The following is a 10,312-nucleotide window of genomic DNA, read 5'->3' as shown; positions in this document are numbered from 1 at the left end:
CATGAGATAATTATTCTCGCCTGGTGGTCTTTGAACTTGGTTATTGGGTTTTTTTTTTCCTACCTTTGGAGTCAAACTGAAACACTGTAAGTCCCCAGCTCACCTCACTCTGCAGAACATGGGACTTGTTAGCCTCCATAATCACATGAGTCATTGACTATAATACATCTCTTTCTCTATATATTTGTATGCTGTTGGTTTTGTATTTCTGCAGAACTCTGACTAATACAGCCAGCAAAGCCAAGTAGTAATAACAGATGAAAGTGAAACTTTTTCAGCTGTCACAGAGCTGAGTGCGCCTGGAGTCCCAACCACTCACAGCCCTCTCTCCCACTGAGCTCCAGACCTTTGACACAAACCATCCCCCTACAGTCACCACTTAGTTCTTAATTTGATGCATTTGTTCCCTTTTCTCTTAAAAAGAAAGATGTAAATGGGAAAGTACAAGAACTCCAGTGCATCCTCTTACCTGCCTTCATTCCCATTTGTATTAGTTTCCTGGAAGTGTCGGCAGGGCTGCATTCCTGTTGGAAACCCTGTTCTACTGTCTTTTCTACTTCTAGAGGTCACCATCAATCCTTCGTCATGACCTCCCCCTCCCCCTTCAAAGCCAGCAGGGTAGCATCTTCAGATCTCTCTCTGATTCTGACACCTGTGACAACTACATTCAGCATACCTTGATGGTCCAGGATAATCACCAAATCTCAAGGTCATCTGAATGACAACCTTAATTCCCCCTTGCTGTGTGCCATAACATGCAGGTTCTGGGAATTAGGAAGGACATTTATATCTTTGAGGGAACATTATTTTGCCTAGCCTACCACACTATTCCTTAATGGTGGCCACTAATAACAGTTTATTCTGGAAATATTCTATGTATAATACAAGTGTTCATTCATATGCAGCAAACACAAGTTTTCATGCACACATGTAGATGTTTTTCAGTACCATATTGTTCTAGAACTTTCTTTTTCTTCAATTAAAGTACATTTTGATCTTTTTCTGTATGATTCTGTATAGGTCCCCCTAATTGTTTTCATTTAACTAAGAGAAGAATTACTTTTCTGTCTTGGAGACAGAGTCTAGCTGTGTGGCTCAGGCGATCCTCTTGCCTTAGTCTTCTGAGTGCTGGGATTACAGGCATGTGCCACCATGCCTGACAGAATTATTACTTTTATCCCTAAAGGACATTGATTACAGTAAAAATGCTCATTAAAGATGAGTGCTACCTTTTAGTCACCTTAGCAAGCCATCAGTTTCATTCAACAATGAAAAGACCAGTCATACCTCAGAATGCAGTCAAGGCAGAGGAACCAGATGTTGGTACTCAGACAAGAAAGTAGCACCTAATTCCAGTGATGACAACAATTTCTTCAAATATTTTTTTCTTTTTTTATGGAACGCTTCACAAATTTGCTTATCGTCCTTGCGCAGGGGCCATGCTAATCTTCTCTGTATCATTTCACTTTTAGTATATGTGCTGCCGCAGCCAGCACTCAACTATTTTTTCCTTGAAAATAAAAAAGTAGGTAGCACCTGCTTGGAATTCCAGCAATTAGGAGGCTGAGGAAGGAGGATCATGAATTCTAGGCCAGCCTGGGCTACATAGCAAGACCTTGTACCAAAAAAAAAAATATAAAAAATACTACATGCACATTGTTAAGTTAATCTAAAGTATAAAAAAGTACATACAGTGAAAAGTAGGTCTCCTTCTTACCACGAACCCACAAAACAACTATTACTAACTGTATCTTTTGTGACCTTTAGAAGATTTTAGGTATATATAACTACATATAAATATATAGTCTTTTTAGCATACATTAATTGTAAGGAGTTCCATTGACATTTCTACACATGCATGTAATGTACATTGATCATATTCATCCTTTTATTACCCTTTCTGATCCCTCTTCCCCCACACCACCCCATCTCCCTTCCACATTCCTAATAGTCCCCCTTTTACTTTCATGTCCCCCCCCTGCAGATTTCACAAATGAAAGAAAACTTAGGTCATGCTTGTCTTTGTGAAACTGGCTCATCATTAACATGGTGACCTCTAGTTCCATCCATTTTCCTGCAAATGACATAATTTCATTCTTCTTTATGGCTCAATAATACTCCATTGTGTGTATATATATATATATATATATATATATATATATATATATATACACATTTTCTTTATCCATTCATCAGTCGTGGGGCATCTGGGCTGCTTCCATAACTTGGCTGCTGTGAACAGTGCCATGATAAATAATATCTTCTCTTGAGAGCATTCTATTGGCAGTCCTGGGGTTTAAGCTTGGGACTTTGTATTTTTGTGGCCACTTTTGAGAGCATTATGCTATGTAAAACTTGCTTTTTCCAAAAAATCCCTCTTAACCTTGATTTAATTGTAGATTTATATGCAGTTGTAAAATATAAAACGGAGAGATCCCACACACCCTTCACTCAAATTCTCCAGTGGTCACATCTTGTATAACTATCACAATCAGGATACTGATATCAGTACAATCTGGTGTCTTTATCAGATGCCACCAGTTGTGTGTGTGTGTGTGTGTGTGTGCACCCACGCGTGCACACAGGGGAGTGTGTTAAATTCTATGTAGGTTTATGATGCGTGTACACATGTATACATACATGTGATCCTTACCACCCTCAAGACACAGAACAGTTCCACCACAAGGATTCCTTCATGCTCCTCTTTTATAATAATCGCAGCCATCTTCCTCCCTCTCCAAGATCCTTTTGCTCTGGCAACAACAACTTTGTTTTCCATCTCTATAATTTTCATTTCAAGGATATTAGATAAATGGAATGATATATTGTGTAACCTTTTGAGATTGGCTTTTTCCACTCAACATAATTCTCTGGAGATTCATTCCAGCTGTTACATGCATTAATATTTTATCACTGACTAGTATACCATGGTTTGTTCTATCATTTATAAATGGAAGTACACAGTAGCACTGGTATTGACAGGTACAAAAGTCAATCCTCTTTTGCAACCCAGAGAGAACTCATTGTTCAGTATGAGCTTTGATACATATAAGAAGGAATACGTTGATACCCAAAACAGTTTAAAGTGACGGGAGTATTGATAACAAGTAAGGTTGGTTCTAAGAATAAAGAGTTGATCATTTAAAAGTATAGATCACGAGAGAACTCTCAGCTACATTGAATCAGCATTCTAATTTTCATGTTGTGATACATGAAGAAGGCTTCTTTTAAAGACTTATATTTTGAGAACATGAGGTCTGGAGTTAAGGTATGTTCTACTGTATTAGCATTTCCCTCAGATCTGTACTATTCCTGAGTGTGATACCAATGAGTATGATCTGAACTCATTCTTGTTAGAGAAGCAGGGTGTCAGCAGTTGAGAACCAAGCACATTCATCTACCCTAAAAGTAACCCAAAAATAAATTGTTTCAAGAAATTAAGTCCCAAAGATCTTAGATGGGAAACTTTTAGGTTATCATCAGTAATTCAATTCTGTAATTCAAGTGGAGATGATTAAGTAATAATTCAAGTGGAGATAAAAGAAGCCCAAAGAATTTTGAGCTGACATGACAACTGGATTAAGTACCAATTTTTTTTTAAATTAGGGCTGTGTTGAAAAAAAAATCAAATCTTGAACTTCAGTTTTAGAGAAACTATGGTGCCCTGAATGTGCAGTAAAGGAATCACATAACATGAAATTTCTTAAATAAAAATCTATGACTAAATAGTTTTGCCTTAGCAAAAATTAAAAAAAAAAAACCTGTGTACTATTTGTAGAAAATCACCATGATTTTTGACTTGAAGTTTCTTTAGTGTTTCCTGTGCAGGAAATAAAAATTAAATTTAACTGTTTCAGTATGCCTTACACATGAAAAAATGAAGGGACACCCTGCTCACCTTATGAAATTCTTTTGCCATTGCTCTCTTTTGGGGATAAGCTTTTTACTTTACTTTCTCTTTCTTTTATTGTTTTACTTTGGCTAATCAATCGTATAGCCTGTAAGAAATTTATATGGAATTAAATATAAATATTGCCAAAAATGATTTGCTAAACTAAATCAGAAAAATTAAAATAATAAAATAAAATAAAAATGGAAGGACATTTTGGTTGCTTCCAACTTTTTATTTCTTTGGTGTGACTGGTGTCTGAATTCAGGGATTAATACTTGCAAAGCAGGCACTGTACCACTTGAGCCACACCTCCAGTCCATTTTGCTCTGGTTATTTTGGAGGGGGGGGTGGTGTCTCTCAAACTAGTTGCCCTGGCTGGCCTTGAACTATGATCCTCCAGATCTCAGCCTCCCAAGTAGCTAGGATTACAGGCATGAGCACGGGCACCCAGCCCAACTTTTGTCTGAAGATATATTTTAAATTTGTAATTCTTCTGCGAAGAGAATCTATTGATTTTTTTGAGAAAGAATTCATGCATAAGTTTGTTGTTGTTTTTGAGAGTCTCACACTGACCTCAAACTCAATCTTCCTGCCTCAGCTTTCCAAGAATTGGGATTTCAAATGTGTGCCACCATGCCTGGCTGACAAGTTTTTGCATCAATGTTCTTAAGCTGGATACTAAAAGTATAATCTATAAAAGAAAACTTTGATAAATTGAACCCCATCAAAAAACAAAAAACAAAAAACAAAAGCCTTTTGCCCTGCAAAGAACTGTGTGAAGAGGATGAAAATGCAAGCTACAGACAGGGAGAAACTATTTGTGAAACACAGATCCAATAAAGGAGTCAATATTAATAATATATAAGAATCTCAAAAGTCAACAGTAAAACTGAGGAGGTGAGACAGGAGGATTGCAAGTTTGAGGGAAGCTCAGCATACATAACTAGTTCCAGTCTACTGGATTACACAGTAAAACCCTGTCTCAAAACAAACAGTAAAACCCAGGGTGGTGATTCACACCTATAATCCCAGCATTGGGGAGGCTGAGGCAGGAGGATTAGAGAATTTGAGACCAACTTCGGCTACATATCAAGTTCCAAGACAGTCTGGGGTACAAAGTGAGATTCTGTATCAATAAATAAATAAATAAATAAATAAATAATAAAAGTCAACCAATCCAAGACAAAAGACTTGAAAAGACATTTCACTGTGGATGCACAGATGGCCAGTGAGCCATGGGAAGGTGTTCAACACCATCAGCCGTTAGGGCAATGAAAATGAAAACACAATGAGTTATTGCTACATAGCTATCTGATGACTAGATAACAGTAACAGAGAGAATACCAAACACTGGAGAGGATGCAGAGAGATGAGAGACAAGCTTACTCATTCATTGCTGGAGAAAATATAAAATGGTACAGACATTGTGGAAAAGAAAGAACTATGTCATAAAACTAAGTATGTGCTTACCATACAACTCAGCAATTGTACTCAAAGAACCTTACTTTTTAAAACTTGACAATATTGACGTCTTTCCACCCATATACATATAGTTAGGCAACATGTACTTTGAAAGAGATGTAAAGGGTGTCCACTGTATGAATGCACCATAATTTATTTAGCTTTTTCTCCACTGATGATTGTATGTTTCTTCTTCTTCTTTTTTTTTTTTTTAGCAATCCTGGGGGTTGAACCCAGGTAGTCACACATGCTAGGCAAATGCTGTACCACAATGCTACTCTCCAGCTCCAATTTTTCTTATTGAAAAAAATATTATAGGTAATTCCCTGCAGTGTATATACAAATGTGTGTATATACACATACATGTATTTATATAGAATGTGTGTGTATGTGTTTGCAAGTAATTCTGTAGAATAAATTCCTAAGAATGGAATTTTTGGATCAAGGGTATGTGGATTTATAATTCAGAGGATTTCTTAGTCTCTTTTCTTTTGCTATAACTGAATAGCACAGACTGGATGATTTAAAAATAAAAATTTATTCCATCACAATTCTGAAGGTGTAAAATGGAGGTTCCACTTCTGGTGAGGACCTTTTTGCTTATAGGGACTCTAGAGTCTTGAGGCAGCACAGTTGAGCTAGAGCAAGCTAACCAACCCAGGTCTCTCTTTTTCTTATGAAGGAACTAATCCCATCCTGGAGACTCTTCTCTCTTGGTCTCATCTATTCTAATTGCCTTCCAAAGTCCCCACCTACAAAACCATTAACAGGTGACTTGGGGGATTAAGTTTTCACCCTATTAATGCCTCACATGGGAATTCGATTTCAACATGAGTAGGTGGAGACATTCAAGTCATAACAATGGATATTGCAAATTGCCTTCTAAAAATTGTGTTAGTATAGCGTCCCATAGGTAGTATATGAAACCAAGCAGGGTGGTGTGTGTCTGTAATCTCAGCACTCAGGAGGCTGAGGCAGGAGGATATCAAGATCAAGACCAGCCTGAGCTACATAGAGTTCGAGGGCAGCCTGGGCTACAGAGTGAGACTTTGTCTCAAAATCAAAACAAAACACAGTGTATGAGTGTAAATTCGCTAGTGAATAACGTATATAATAAGTTTGGTTTGTTGATATCCAAAAGGTCTTTTATATAGCCTCGGGAATAAATGATCCTCCCCCTACATACTGGTCTCAGTACATAGCCCAGGCTGGCCTTGGACTTGCAACCTTTCTTCTCCTGCCTCCCAAGAAGAGGCCCTTTTTTATTAGCTTCATTCCCTCTCTCACAGTCAATCATATCAAAGACTACATGCTAGATCCAGTAATGTGCTCAGTCTTTCAGTGAGCACTTTATCCTTTGTATGTCCTCAAGGGTAAAGACTTGTGTTTTTATCCTTTCCTTCTCATTTTCCCAGGCCATAGCCAAGTGAAATTGCATACATAAGAGGGACATGCCGGCCAGGCGTGATGGTACATGCCTGTAATCCCAACTATGCAGAAGTCATAAACAGGAGGATCTTCATCTGCAGCTCTCCCTGGGCAAAAATGTGAGATCTTATCCAAAAAAATAACTAAAGCAAAAAAGGGCTCAGGTGTGGCTGAAGTGGTAGAGCGCCTCCCTAGTTAGCATGAGGCCCTGAGTTCAAAACCCAGTACTGCCAAAAAAAGAAAAGATATGCAGGGTCTTAAAGATAGGAGAAGGCGGTCAGGAATGTGGGACTGGGTCATTTGATGGGAGAGACCCTTCCTAGAGCTCAGCTGGGCTGGAACCTCACTGCGTAACAGCAGTGTCAGGAACATAGCTGGTAGTCATTGGTAATATCGTCCCTAAATAAGCATTGTACTTTTGAATCTTGGTGCACAACTGTCACCATTTCTGGAATGCCTTTTCTAGCTATCTATGAGTTAATTATTCAAATTCAACAAACACTTATTGAGCCAAGCCTGGTAGTTCACCCAAGGAGGCAGAGGCAAGAACATTCTGAGTTTGAGGCCAGCCTGGGCTAGGAGGAGAGACTGTCTCAAAACACAAACAAACAAAACCAAACAAACAAAAAACCCAAACACTCACTGAACAAGGAAGGAGTGTACTGACATAAACAAGTACCCTCTCCTATCATCCCACAATACTTGAATGCCTGTGAAAGTTAACAGCAGGGACTCCAGTTTATGACCTAGTCCCCATCTTGTGCTGTGGTGACCATTGCATGAACTTACAGACATGACAAAAGGAAGTTATTTGTTGAGAATGAACACATTCTGAGAGTTGTAAGAATGAACCTTTCCTAGATCAACAATATGGTCTGAGCTGCTCTGTAGTGGACCAATAAACTATTGAAGTAAATCTTGTGTAGGCTAAGTAAGTGCTCTATGTTGACCTATACCCCAAGCCCAATTCATAGTGGTCCTATAACTTCCCTTCTTCTTGTGTATTTACTCATCAACTTATCTTACGTGCAAGTGTCAAGTTCATCTTCCACTTTACCCCCCTACTAAGAAACAAAACTTGCTAAAAGAATGACTTATCAGGAAGTTAAGAAGGTGAATATGGTTGATGTAGTTTCTATACAAGAATGGATGTAGAATTTTTAAACCTATTGAAATCACCATAAGAAAGGGACCAAGGTAGAAAGAAGAAAAATAGAGGGGATGAACCAATTTGGGTTATAATACATAGATATGTGGAAATGTCACAATGAAACTCCCTGTAGAGCTATCTTAAACAGACAAAAATGCCTTTTTTCAAAAACGGAGAACAAGAAGGTGAAATAGGTTCTGTCTCGGGGGGTTGGTACCAGTGGGAGGGGGGAGGATGTAAGGAAAGGGTATAGAAGGGTGAATGTAGTGGGAATATTGTGTACTCATGTGAAAATACAAAAATGAGTCCTTCCATGAATGTGGTAGGTCAAAAAAAAAAAAGAAAGATGAGACCTGTTGAAGCTATTCTAAGTGGGGGAGGGATAAAGGAGAATGATGGAGGGGGTGAATTTAACTATGATTTATTGTAAGAACTTTTGTAAATGTCACGATGTACCTCCAGTACAATAATAATATGATTTTAAAAAAGAAGAAAAAATAACCCTTATGAGGGTAAAGCAGGTCTTTTCCTGGAGTGGGTACCAGTGGGAGGGGGTGGGTATAAGGAAAGGTGAGTGAGGGTGAATATGGTGGATGTATTTCGTATTCATATAGGAAAATAGAAGAATGAAACTTATTGAGATTGTTCTAGGAAGGGGGTAGGAGGGAGAATGATGGAGGGGGTAAATCTAACTAAGATATATGTAAGCACATGGTAATTATCACAATGTATCCACCTATATAAATATTATATGCTAATAAAAATTCAAAAATGACTTATCATTGCTTACAACAAGGATCTCTATGCTGGAGAGTCCACTGGCTTCCTGAAATTATGTTTAGAATTTGTCATTTTTCTTTGAAGCAGGCCCATTGCTTTTGTTGGAAGATACTTATCCAAGTGCTCATGCTTCCACAGAGGGGGTCCTCAGTATTCTCCAGGGGTACCTCATTTGCTTCTCTCCAGAGGAGGAATAACTCATACTTATGATGGCCCAATATCCATTGATCCCAATTTTGGGCCAGGTTAATATGGTCAAGGTCACTGCAAATAAATGACCTAACCTCTTGCTCAATTTTTCTGTACAAATGGCAAATATTCTGTTTCCTGCTTCTGCACCCAGGTCCCAGCTTCTCCTGCGTGTGACTAGGTAGCTAATTCTGTCTGCTAAAAAAATATTACAGGAGGCCATTGTTTTAGGTTACGCTCCTTAACAGACCAGGCTAAAAATCAAAATGGAGTTACTTATGTTAAAGTTACATTGTCACCAAGATGAAATTAAGCTATTTGTCTGAACTTTGCAAAATTCAGGTTTAGAGAGATGACAGCCAGATGTCCTCAAGCAGGCCAGTTTCAATTGCATGGTAATGAAGTTGCCTCTGCTTTAATCTTTGCACAAAAGAAGTAACCTGAAATACCAGTATTAACCAGGCAGCTATTTTCCCTCTATCTGTCTCCCTGTTCCTGCCTTAAAAGGAAAGTAACTTTGAAATGACCAACCCTCTTTGGTTTTGTTTCTGTTTTCTTCATTTCTGTGTTTTTGTTTTGAGACAAGGTCTCAGTACATTGTCCAGGCTAGTCAAGAACACATTATATAGCTGAGGTTGGCTTTGAACTCCTGAGTGCTGGGGTCACAGGCTTGTGCCACCACACCTTGCTTCTCCAAGTCTTTATAAAACCAACCTCCTTTGTTTGGACCATGGGGACGCTTATTTTATTTTTTAGAATAAAGTATTACCTGACTCTAGCATTGAAAATAAAACCAATTAAGCCAGGCGTTGGTAGCTCACGCCTATAATCCTGGCTACTCAGGAGGCAGAGATCAGGAGGATCTGGGTTTGAAGCCAGCCAGAGAAATAGTTTGAGAGACCCTATCTTGGAAAAACCTATCACAAAAAAAGGGCTGGTGGAGTGGCTCAAGGTGTAGGCTCTGAGTTCAAGCCCAGTACCACAAAAAAAGAAAGAAAACCAATTAAGATCACTGAACTAAATGTTTTGTTGTAATTTTTTCCTTTGACATATTTAATTTATGAGGAATGGGTTAGAATGTCCATTTGGGCCTCAGGGCCAATCTGATTCTCCAATGTACGCTTGCTAAGCAGACATTCTACCACTTGAGCCACTTCACCAGTCCTTTTTGTGTTGGGTGTTTTCAAGATAGAGTTTCACAAACTATTTGCCTGGGCTGGCCTCAAACTGTGATCTTCCTGATCTCTGCCTCCTGAGTAGCTAGGATTACAGGTGTGAGCCACTAGTGCCCTACTCAGTGTATATTTCTTGTTCCCTTAGGGAAGGGATATTTAGCATCCTTGACCCTCTCCCCTAACCATATACATAGCTTTTCATTCTATGCTCAAAGGATTCCATTAGTGCAAGCGTAA

General features: G+C 38.6%; 1 non-coding gene and 1 pseudogene across 1 annotated transcript; one reads left to right on the top strand and one right to left on the bottom strand.

Annotated features, from left to right (window-relative positions):
* Positions 1-1,389: 1,389 nt before the first annotated feature.
* On the bottom strand, positions 1,390-1,496 carry LOC141420036 (U6 spliceosomal RNA). The gene has a single exon (XR_012444744.1). It is a non-coding gene; the product is annotated as a U6 spliceosomal RNA (small nuclear RNA).
* Positions 1,497-2,965: 1,469 nt separating this feature from the next.
* LOC141420178 (small nucleolar RNA SNORA40) lies at positions 2,966-3,063 on the top strand (annotated as a pseudogene).
* Positions 3,064-10,312: the final 7,249 nt, after the last annotated feature.

This window comes from Castor canadensis, chromosome X (genome assembly GCF_047511655.1).
Source record: "Castor canadensis chromosome X, mCasCan1.hap1v2, whole genome shotgun sequence".
Classification (NCBI taxonomy): Eukaryota; Metazoa; Chordata; class Mammalia; order Rodentia; family Castoridae; genus Castor; species Castor canadensis.
Note: the sequence above shows the minus strand (reverse complement) of the source record. Positions and strands in the feature narration are given on the sequence as shown.